The sequence below is a fragment of the Rattus norvegicus genome, chromosome 9 (genome assembly GCF_021556685.1).
Source record: "Rattus norvegicus strain SHRSP/BbbUtx chromosome 9, alternate assembly SHRSP_T2T, whole genome shotgun sequence".
Lineage (NCBI taxonomy): Eukaryota > Metazoa > Chordata > Mammalia > Rodentia > Muridae > Rattus > Rattus norvegicus.
Window position 1 is genome coordinate 22,789,303 of NC_141542.1, and position 12,340 is coordinate 22,801,642.

At 42.5% G+C, this 12,340-nt stretch overlaps 1 pseudogene; it reads right to left on the reverse strand.

The window, feature by feature from the left end:
* Nucleotides 1–916: 916 nt before the first annotated feature.
* On the reverse strand, nt 917–11,914 carry LOC148003517 (reticulocalbin-1 pseudogene; annotated as a pseudogene).
* Between the last annotated feature and the right edge of the window lie 426 nt (nt 11,915–12,340).

Sequence of the window (12,340 nt, forward strand, 5' to 3'; positions counted from 1 at the left end):
TTGTAGTTATGTCTCCCTTTTATTTCTGATTTTATTAATTTGGATACTCTCTCTGTGACCTCTGGTTAGTATGGCTATGTGTTTATTTATCTTGTTGATTTTCTCAAAGAATCAGCTCCTGGGTTTGCTGATTCTTTTGATACTCGGTTTTGTTTCTTCTTGTTTGATTTCAGCCCTGAGTTTGATTATTTCCTGCCTTCTACTCCTCTAGGGTTTATTTAATATTCTTCTAGAGCTTTTAGGTGTGCTGTCAAGCTGCTGACATATGCTCTCTCCTGTTTCTTTTTGCAGGCACTCAGAGCTGTGAGTTTTCCTCTTAGCGCTGCTTTTATTGTGTCCCATAAGTTTGGGTATGTTGTATCTTCACTTTCGTTAAATTCTAAGAAGTCTTTAATTTCTTTCTTATGTCTCCAATGACCAAGTTGTCATTGCCTTCAACTTCCATATATATGTGGACTTTCTGTCCTATTTGTTGTTATTGCTCAGGAGCCTTAGTCCGTGGTTTTTTGATAGGATGCATGGGATTATTTCTATCTTCCTGTATCTGTTGAGGCCTGTTTTGTGACCGATTATATGCTCAATTTTGGAGAAGGTACCATGGGATGCTGAGAAGAAAGTATATCCTTTGGTTTTAGGGTGGAGTGTTCTATAAATATATGTTAAATCCACTTGGTTCATAACTTCTGTTAGTCTTTCTATGTCTCTGTTTAATTTCTGTTTCCCTGATCTGTCCATTGATGAAAGTGGGGTGTTTAAATAGCCTACTATTATGGTTTGTGGTGCAATGTACAATTTTTTGATTTTTAGAAAGGTTTCTCATTGGGGACACAACTGCTATATACTTGACAAATATAGCAATAACCCAGAACATCCGCAGGAAGCCTGTGACCGTTGGCCACATGAGGATGAGTGTCTTTCAAAGTTCATCATGATTTTTGGTAAGATCTTCCTCATCATTGGTGGCTTGGCTTCCCACAAACATGGTCCAGTTGTCTAGAATCTCATCCTTGGACAGCATCTCATGCTTGTATTTGTCTGACTCATACACCAGATGCCGGTCCTCAGCCTGTGCATGGACATAGTCCTGAGGGTCCAGTGGTGAATCTCATCTTAATCCAGCTTCCCATCCTTGTTCAGATCTGGGAAATCATTGAACTGCTCCCTAGACAAAACCCAGTATGTCTTAGAGCAATTGTCCTCATGGGAAAAAGATGTCCACAATGTACTCATCCTGGTCCACAAAACAATCCCCGTTCTTGTCGATATCCTCCAGGATTTCCAGAACTACAATCTCCTTCATATGTTCTAAATCCTCTTAGTGCAGAAAAGCAATGAACACGTCCTGAGTAGCTGTCAGGTCACCATCAAGGCCTTAAACCTCCTCTCATCTCGTGGAGGCATCTTTTTAAAGTTGTGATGAACACAGATATCTTGGAATTCAGCAAGTTTTCCCAGGTAGTAGCCATAGGTAGCCTGCTTGTATTCTTCCCAGGAGATTTTTTCCTCTATGTCCCTATCATAATCCTTCCAGAGTTTAGCCACATTTTGGTTGATGTATCTTTTCTGTACCTGTTTGATCCATACTTTCAGGTCTTCAGTAGTAACAAGGCTGCCTCCATCACTGTCAATTGGATCAACAATTTTCCCCAGCCTCTCCTGCTCTCATCCAGGCTTAGCTATCAAAGGTCTTGGAGTCCTCCTTGCCCAGGAAGACCTCATGATTGTACAGGAAGCTGTGCTTGTTCTCTGGTGGCCACTGGCCCTGCTCTGAATCAGGACAAACCATGTGCTCCTTGCTCATCATGCTCTTGGCCCTGAACGCCAAGACCAGTGCCAGCAGCAGCCCATGGGGAGTCCCAGGCTGACACCTTGCATCACAGTTGTGTACAAAGGGAGGCAGCAGGCTCAGATGAAAGGGGGTGTGGGCTCAGAGCACCTTAGCCACTGTCCATCCCCAGAGAGGGCCTTTGTTACATTTCAAATGTTATCCCTTTTCCTGGTTTCCCATCCACAAAACCCCTTATAAAACCCCCTCCCCTTTCTACTCTGAGGGTGTTACCACACCCACCCAAACACCGAGGCCTACCTGGCTCCCTGTTCTGGTTTCCCCTACAGTGGGGCATCAAGCCTTGACAAGACCAAGGGCTTCTCCTCCCATTTGTGCCCAAGAAGGTCATCCTCTTCTACATATGCCGCTGTAGCCATGGGTCTGTCCATGTGTACTCTTTGGATGGTGGTTTCAGCCCTGCGAGCTCTGGGTATTTTTAGTGCTGTTCTTATGTGGCTGTAAACCCCTTCAGCTCCCTCAATCCTTTCTCGTACTTCTCCATTGGGGACCCTGATCTCAGCTAAATGGTTGGCTGCAAGCATCTGCCTCTTATTTATCATGCTCTTTACCCCACTCTTTTCAGCACATCACCACAGAGCAACGAAGATGTATTGTCTTGGCATGATGATGTACAGACAAATAGATGATTTCTTATTTCCTAATGATGGTTCTATAAGAATTCCTAAAATTAGATTAGTAATTTTAAGCTCCTTTATAATGGGACTGCTATTATGTTTTCTCTGGTAATCAAAATTGCATTGAGAACTCTGCCATTCTTAAAGTGTCACGAGTGAATTGCTTCTGCCAAACCAAGCAGGCATCTACAAATTAGAGCCCATCCTAAGAGGGTATAAACCAATTAACCAAAGTTCATAAAGAGAACTAATGATTTACTATAGGTACAAGGACTGAACATAAATAATTGACTGGATTTGCCTATAGGTAATTTCACTTATTCTTTTCTCATAAAAATTACAGCTTTTAACTCTCCATGAATGTGCAGAGCTAGTGACAGCTGGTGATGGTTTATCCTGATGATTACTCTTCATGGATGTGCATGTAAACATTCTCTGTAGTAAACTGATTATCCAACTTATGATTTGAATTCCTGTGCAAACTTGTGGTGAACTTTTCACCATGTGATGCTGTGTTCAGAAAGATATACAAATGCTGAGGACAAAGAGAGAGAAAGCTTTTCAGACAGAACAGAACTGAAGAGAATAGAAGAGAACAGAACTCAAGAAGAACTTAGAGGTAAAGGCATAGCGTTGAGAGTAAGGCATTGAGAGTAAGAAAATTATTGGGTCATAAGAGCAAGAGGAATGGAGATAAGAAGAAGGGAGCACGGAGAACCTTGTAAACCAAACTGTATGGAGGCAAACTTTTGTAGAAACTTTTAGGAAAACTGAAGAACTTAGAAATGAAGGTTAAAAATCACTGCTCATCAGCCTTCAGCATGGCTCAGTGGCTAGCCTCTGCTCTTCAGTCAGGCTCAGTGGCTAGCCTCTGCTCTTCAGTCAGGCTCAGTGGCTAGCCTCTGCTCTTCAGTCAGGCTCAGTGGCTAGCCTCTGCTCTTCAGTCAGGCTCACTGGCTAGCCTCTGCTCTTCAGTCAGGCTCAGTGGCTAGCCTCTGCTCTTCAGTCAGGCTCAGTGGCTAGCCTCTGCTCTTCAGTCAGGCTCACTGGCTAGCCTCTGCTCTTCAGCCTGGCTCACTGGCTAGCCTCTGCTCTTCAGTCAGGCTCACAGGCTAGCCTCTACTCTTCAGTCAGGCTCAGTGGCTAGCCTCTGCTCTTCAGCCTGGCTCACTGGCTAGCCTCTGCTCTTCAGTCAGGCTTACTGGCTAGCCTCTGCTCTTCAGCCTGGCTAACTGGCTACCCTCTGCTCTTCAGTCAGGCTCACTGGCTAGCCTCTGCTCTTCAGCCTGTCTCACTGGCTAGCCTCTGCTCTTCACTCAGGCTCACTGCCTAGGCTCTCCTCTTCAGCTGGGCTCACTGCCTAGCCTGCACTCTTCAGCTGGGCTCACTGGCCTATGGGGCCCCAGCACATCGCTTAACCATCTGCTCATGACTGCCTGACCACACTGACCACCTGACCTCCCTGACTTCTTAAAGTCATTCTCTAGAAAGAGCACAAGGAACCAAAGAGAAACACCATAGGGACCTTTTCCATTGGCTTTGCTTAACCTTAAGTGCTTTCATTATTTCTTTGAAAGAGTGAAATATAATTTCGGCTATTCATATGGCCAAGAGAGCTGTGCAGTAGTCATTGCTTTATGGAATTTGGTGCTAAATCAAAAGATTCCTTTATTCTATTATGGTGTTATCTGTATGCTGTACAATGTATGTTTAGAAAACACAACACCAAATTCCTAAATCTAGATGTTTTAAGACATCAGCTCATGGAGAAACATAACTGCTTACCTATCTAGACTGGCCTCTTTTGCTATACTGCAGGTACAATCAATTTTCCACACTACTTCCATGATTTTCAAGAATGATTAAGAGAAAAATAAGTTCAACATAATGGCCAGAAAGGGGGTTCTGTCAAGTTGTCTTATGTGGGACAAGATACCAAGCTATGATGGTAAACCTAAAACCACCTGTTCCCAAAACTAACAGAACTTACAGAAAATACATACTTTCTTATCATTCCTCCTCCCCGATGGTCAGAGCTTTATTGAGCATCTACTACGATTCTAGCACTGTGCATCTCAGGGTGTAATGGTGAATAAAAAACTTAATAAAAAGCCTCATTAAGGAATAAAGAAAAATGAAACGTAACTTTGAAACTCAGAATTCAATATAAGCAAAACCACCATTTCTTTAACTGGTGATTTCTGAAAACTTCATCATTTTTCCATGGGCTTCCACAGTAATGATACTCAGTCTCGATTTTGTAAGACACAAAAAGCAAGTCACACTTCTTTCTTGGCTCCCACAACTGTCAAAGGGAACAACACTGTCGCTGTCCATTGTGCTTCCCTATCAATCCTGCTATGGATGGTAATACATTCCAGTCTTTTCAATGTGAAAACAGGCCACCACTTGAGGGGAAAGGTTATTACAATTACCCAAACCGGTATATTCTCTAAAATTTTCACATGACATTTCACTGATATCACAATGCAAATTCACCACAAATATTTTTTTTCAGGGCTGGGGATTGATCACCACAAATATTTAACCAATGAAAACAGAAATATTGAATAGCTCTGCAAATAGGATCAATAATCATATACACTTGAAAACAACTATCATGGAAACAAATGACGTAAAATACTAGGAGAAAAGATACATCATTAAATGGTACAGAAGCAGCAAAAAAGACACTACATTTCTTGGTTTAAAAATTAGGTGATACACTTGATCTTTAAAGATAGACAATGTACTTGATCTTTAAGCCCTTCAACTGTGCCCTGTCCACATAGAAACTGCAGTAGATGACAATCTTTTGTAAGATTTATTTATTTATATGTCAGACAATGCATCTGTCTTCAGACACACCAGAAGAGGGCATCAAATACTGACCAGACTGGTAAAAAAAAAAAAAAAAAAACAAAAAGAAAAAAAACTCCAAAAAATAAAACTCTTATAAAGAATCTAACGATACTAGCAAAAGATGCAAAAATATTAAAATCTCAATGAAAAAAAAGCCCAGATGAAATACTGTATATTTTCTCAACTCTAGGATAATGTATTTTTGTACAACTATCAATAAAAGGCCTGAATTTTGAAGAATTCAAAAGTAGTGCAGTATAATTATGCAGTGGTCAATACTGTTGCATACCATTTTACATAACTGCATATACTCTCATTCTTTTGTTCCGTGGTCTAGCAACGAACTCGGGTAGATTTATGGGGAACTCGGGTAGATTTATGGGGAACCATTGCACTGTAGACTTAAACTGGATTAATTTGGGGATGAGTAAGTCGTATTTTGTTAAAGTTGCTTTAAAAATAAACCGTTGGATATTAGTACGGCAAGTAATTCTCCCTGAAGGAAAAACCGGACACCAAGAACCTAGACCACTGCTGTCCAGGAGAAATTTCTAGATGATAGAAATATTCTATATCTGCTGTGTTTCTGGCTATGGATTCTGGCTGGCTGTTTGCCTCCTGGTTTGCCTGCTGTGACTTAAGAGGCAGATTTTAGTTCTAAGTTCAGTTCATCTCAAATAGCCCTGTGTGACCAGTGGGTGCCATTTGAACAGTGTAGCCACAGAAAACTGAAGCAGTGTAACCAAAGACTCACCTAGGAGTCAGTTGACCTCCTAGAGGTGACTTGGGAAAACTTTGGCAATGATAGCCTCTTGGGGAGCTCACCTTCACCAAAAGGAAACTGTGAATCCTTTACTCTTCTGCAGTCGTCAGAATGCAACTGGTCTCACACCCACCCCAACCCTCACCAAAGACACTTGAGAGGGAGCTGAACCCACTGTGTGCTTTAGATTTCAGTTTAGAAAGCACTTCCTTCAAAGTGGAGCAGACTTAGATTGCCAAGTCCTTTGTGTGGCTCCAGGGACTTGGGCCTGACCAGGGGTGAGGAGGAAATGAAGAATGACATTGGACAAACATACATGGGGAAGGCTGGGTCCGTGGGCTGGAGAAAATGCAGCATCCCAGAAGTTCAGCATGTTTATTATATAGAGCTGACCAGGAAGCAGGGCTGTTGCACAGGGAAGCAAGGAGGTGGGCATTACATGCAGATAAACAAGGAGGGGAGGACTATGCATATGTAACTGACAAGGGGCAGATTTAGCTAATCTCAGTAGGAGCAGTCTCTGCAGGGAGCAGTCTTCAGGCTGTAAATATCCAGATGGGGCCACAGAGAAAGGTGGAGTAGACTTTTTCTGCACACATTATCAATGCCATCCTGAGAAGGCGTTGTCATGTCTCTGAGCCTCAAGGGCATGGGGGCCTTTGCCTTTTCCCTGTGGATAGATGGCTTTGGGTCCATGGCATGGTCATATCATGTTTAAAGCACACATCTATTTAGGGCTGCACTCCCTCAGGGCTTCCTCTGCTCCCACAGTGAGATCTCACAAGAAAAACAGAAACCAAACAAAGAAGGAATGTGCTCAGTGAACTGGTTAATTCCCTAAAGTATACAGATCCAGTGTCCTAAGTCTAGGACTTCCTCCAAAGCCACAGAAAATCCTGTTGACCGAAAATAAGCAAAAAAAAAAAGACCCTTACCCCCCCAAAAAAATGAAAGGGAGAAAAAACTATTAAAGGTTTTCATAGAAAATTGTTTCAGAAAAACACACGGTAATTGTACTTAATAGAGTTAGTGTGCTGAGATGTGAGACCCACTCACAGCATGCAGCATTTGGAAGTCTCAGACAACTTAACAGAAGAGGACTCCTAATTATTCTTTGTGACCACTCTCCACATACTACTCACAGTTTAATATTAACCTTCTTGATTGAGTTGGGGACAGTATTCACCATAGCAGATAATTGAAGCATTAGTGCACACAGACACAGAAACACACAAAACACACACACACACACACACACAAAACACGCACACTCACACACACACAAAACACACACTTACACACACACAAAACACACACACTCACACACATATTCACACACACTCACACACATATTCAAACACACTCATACACAGAAGCACACACACATACACACACACTCACACATACACACACACAAAACACACACAAAACACATACCAAACACACACACACTCAGTAGCACACACAAGAGAAATGTATATTCTATGAAGTTTCTTGGCATATTTTTATTTGTAAGCCTCAATGCTGTAGTATTCTTGGTTTTGCATAAAGTGGGGGGAAAAGTGTGGCTTCATTTCCCCCCCCTTTGAAATGACAGATATCTGTGTGTTAAACATACTCTGATGGCTGTCCAGGCTGCCTCGGCCTATTTGACAGCATCCAGGTCACCTTGGTCAGGACAGTGGTTGCTCTTCTTATTGGCAGCTGGTTTGCATCAGAAGAGTTTTTCATATCCTTACCAATATTAGAAGTTTGGTGACACAAGCAGCTTGACAAACAGTAAAATTATTGTGGTTTTGCCTTTCTGGAGGACATTAAAATTTACAAGTTTTGCATATGGCTTTTTTTCTTAGCATTTAGTCCTGCTTTAGTGCTGTTCAAATGTGGCCATGCAGTCAGCATCACTTTGCTCCGGGCTCTCAGCACCCCATTCCTGTCACTGATCTGATGCATACTTGGTCCCAGAGATGGACAGCAGAGGGACTTGACACACAGCGTCCACTCTGCTCCACTGCTTTGCTTTTTGTAAATTCTTTACAATGGCTATTTCTTGATTTATTATTACTATGAACCTGACTTTTATTGCTATTTTGAGATAGGATCTTATTATGCAGCCCAGGGTGGCCTTGATTTCCCAAATCTCTGGCCTTAGTCTTCCACCATTCCGTGATTCTCAGTTTGTTATTAGAAGTAGTTGTATGGCCCCATTTCCAAATCAAATGTTCTTCTGTCTTTATGACTTTGCTCTTTCCACAGACTTTTATTAGTTATGCAAAGTACATGGTGTTTAATGTTTAACTACTAGATATATTGACTCATCAGTCCCCAAGACAACTCTGTGAATTAAACACTCGTTATCATCCTCACTGTGCAGAAAAGGGAATTGAGTCACACAAGGTAAAATAACTTCTCCACGGTTGAACATCCAATGGGTGTGAGAGCCAAGCTTTGAGTCCAACTACAAAGTAGATTGGCCTATAATGTGTCTGCTGCTGCTGTATATTCAAATGCTAAATTCTGTACCCTAACACCTGGTTGCTCCAAACAAGGAGATCCTCATGTATATCAGATTTTTTTTTTTGCCTCCTAAGTTATCCCTGATTGGTTAATAAAATCCCTACAACATGTGCTGGGCAGAAGAGAGGGGACAGAACAAAGTTTCCCTGGGCCTGGGGGCTCAGGCAGGGTCCATGAGGAGAAGGAAAGGACATGGAGGAGAAGGAAGGAGACAGCACCCCATAGGGTAGGTGGATCATGAGTGTATTACCATGAGGGGCAGCCTGTCAGAACAGGAGTGGCCCAGGCAGAGCATGGCAAGCAATACCTCCGGGTTATGGACAGGGAAGCAGAAAAAATAGCACAGAGGGTTGATGTCTGCCCAGCTCTAGTACTTTAAGGCTTATTCTAAATCTAAAAGTTTTGTGTCTTTTATTTGGGAACTAAATGATCTATGGTGGGGGAGAAAACCCCTAATAATATTTACTGTAGCAATGGCCACTCAATTATTGTGGTATTTTAAATATAACACACATTGAATCTCACAATTCAGGTGCAAGGCTTTTTATGTTTCCAATGTGACTGTACACCTGAGGTCATGTCTAGGTATAGAGACAGAACATGGCAGAAATACCTAGAACATTTCAAGGTCACCACACCGACCAAATGAAAGCCACAGGCTATACAGACTATGATGGATGAGGAGAAGGCTTAGTGCTCTCTGGAGTCCCCTTCCCTAGTCTTGAGATAAGACTTCCAGTAAGTCAAGACCATATTCCTCTTTCATTTCTCAAGGAGTCAGGGGTAGACCCACATATATGATTTCTTTCCCTGCAGTGTTTTTTCCAAGTGCTGCCCTGTTTGAGGACTTGGCAAAGGTAAGCACTGTCAGAGGAAGGCCAGCATATGAATTATGTATAACTCTGCTCTGATAGCATGTAGCACAATCCTATCAAGTACTGGAAGCCTTGCTGGAAAGATTAATCAACCTCTAGGATCAAAAGGCAGCAACCTGAGGGCCACATAGCTGTAAATCAAGTCTGAAACTATAGCCCAGTATGGAAGTTCATCCTTGGATCTTATGTCAAAGAGCATTAGCATCCACAAGAAAAAAGAAACTGAAATGGAAAGGGGACGGGTAATGAACTCATGGCAAGGATATCTAAGTCATCTGGAAAGATCCCAGTGCAAAGACATCTAGCAAAGACACATGTCCACGAAGCTGTCACCAAGAATCCCCATTCTGTGTTCTAAAACATTATATATACACACACATTGAATACTCATTTATACTCAGTTATGTGGATTGGTTCTCTGGGAACCTGACCTTAAGATAGAGATACATGTATAAAGGTGTTTGACAAGTGCTCTTGGGGACCATGGCTTTGACAAAGAGGAGAGAAGAGGATAGGGTGGAGAGCACTCTGGCTCTAATGCAGTCACAAGAGTATGCAGGCAGCCCTGTGTGGGGCTCAGGAGGTGGCCTGACCCTGAAGTCTTAGCCTGCACTGGAACAAGCAGGAGGCCCGGCCTTAAAGTCCCCATTGGCTAAGGACGAGGTTCCTGGTCAGAACCTAGTTACTACATTGTAACCACATAGCCATCCTTTCTCCAATATCATTCTTCCTGAATTTCCAAGTCCAATCATGAGGATATTTGGGGCTCCACTCTGATCCTTTACTCAGAGCAAACATAAAAATCAGGCAGATGGGCAGGGAGTGGAATGGCCTAAGGTTAGGCTAAACCTCAATTTTAATGGGTCCATAATTTCGGGAGGGAGTCCATTTGGCATTGTCATCTGTGGCTTCTGTGTCCTTATCCCGGGTATGCTGACTCTGAGAAACGATGCCACCTCACCTCACAGATGTAAGGGTGAAAATCATGTATGACTTTTCTGGGAAGAACTCTGCCTTTTACTACCATCTGGAGTTATACAACATCATTATGCACAGCTCAGAAGAGAGGGGTGGAGATTGTGGAGGCCTTACAATTTGAGGATCTTTTCTGATTGAGGCCCATATTTTTTCCTATGTAATTTTTCCCTTGCTCTTTCACAAATGATGGCTGACTTCATTCCTGGCCTGAAGTAAACTGGATTCCAAGGTTTTGGATTAGGGAAGCCCCTATTTTTGAGATGACAGGCCCAGCAAGGGATCCCACTGCATAATGAATCCTATTCCCAAGGAAGTTGTTGCTGCAGAATCACAGCATGGGTGCAGCAGCACAGGATGTCTCCCAGCTTTCTCTCCTGCACCTGCTGCACTTTTAATAAGGCTGTTTGTTTGTTTGCTTGCTTTTTATTGGAAATACCTACAAAGCTGGTCAGAATTAATACATGCCTTAAATTCCAGCACCCACAAAATATTGTTTTTGCTTTTGTTTTTGTTTTATTTCATTTCATTATTGCTGTAATTGTTGTTAGGATTCTTATTGTTTTCTTTGGTAATTCCCTCTAGCTATTCAATTTGCAAGTAGAATGTAAAGCCATGCTCTGCATGGTCCTCTTATTCATGTTAAGGATTTTATTCTTACCACCAACAGCACAGATGAGCACAATATTTACTTTCAAATCAGGAAAACAGGCAGAAAGAAGAGAGCTGTGTTGTTTGGTCTCAGGTAACCAAACAATGAGGAGTGTAGGATGGCTTCCCAATGTTTTGGATCAGGTAAGCTTCTGTTATTGAGATGAAAGGCCTCTGCTGAAGCCTCCAGTTGAGTAACAGAGAGCCTGAAAAGGCTGAAAGAGTGGTTGTACCTTGAAGGTGAAGGCTGGCCCTTCAGTGCCTCTGCAGCCTGAGGCAGAGTTCTACTGGGAACAGAAGAGCACTTGGCCAGAGATCATAGGGGACTGCATTTTGGTTGAACCGTGAGACCTTAATGAGCAGAGGCCTCCATAGTCCTGATAAAGGGAAGCAGAGCCACATAGATGTGAGGGAACAATGGATCTTTGATCTGCCTGTTCTCTGCTACCATAATCTTTGCTGTATACATAGTATATGTAAATGACAAGGGCATCCTACTTTATCACATCTAGTCTCTCTAGATGTTAAAGCATGTGCAAGTGTAAACAGAGTAGAGTTAGTTCAGCAAAACATTGTGTCCCATTTTGTTAAAGACCTTTATTTTATTTCTATTTATATATTTTTTTCTTTTTCTTGACTACTGATACCTAATTACTCTCCCACAATCCTTCCCCAATTCTCCTGGCACAGTCTTCTCTGAGTGTGTGAGGGCCAACTGTCTCAGTACCTCCCTCCTTTTACCAAAGCCTTTCCTGGTAGCATTGGTGAGGATACTGGTTTTGAATGCCTTGGACTTGGCTTTCTTCATGCTCCAGTTTGCTGGCTTTTGGAAGTTGGTGAAGAACTGTCTAGGAACTTGGTACTTTATCCAGATGGTACACAAGAGGCAATGGTTTTGTTAATATTCTTGAGAGTATATTTGAATCAAACCTTTCCTACTAATATCCTAACAATGACAAAGGTAATGGGGGGCTACACATTTATTCCATTAGTTTTCAGTTCTTCTCAGAGCAGCACTGTAGAAGCCCACAAAGCTGGCAAATTTAAGTGAGGTCAGGCAGGGGTCCTTGTAGAGGGCCGCAATAACATTCGCCACCACTAGATGGCGCTGGCTTCCACTGCGCCCCACGTGGTAGGCTAGGATAGACTCTGCCATTGCAAGATGGCGCCAGCCTTCGCCGCATCAGCCGGCCACCTTTCAGGAAGTTAACTGTGCGCATGTGCAAGAGTGCCT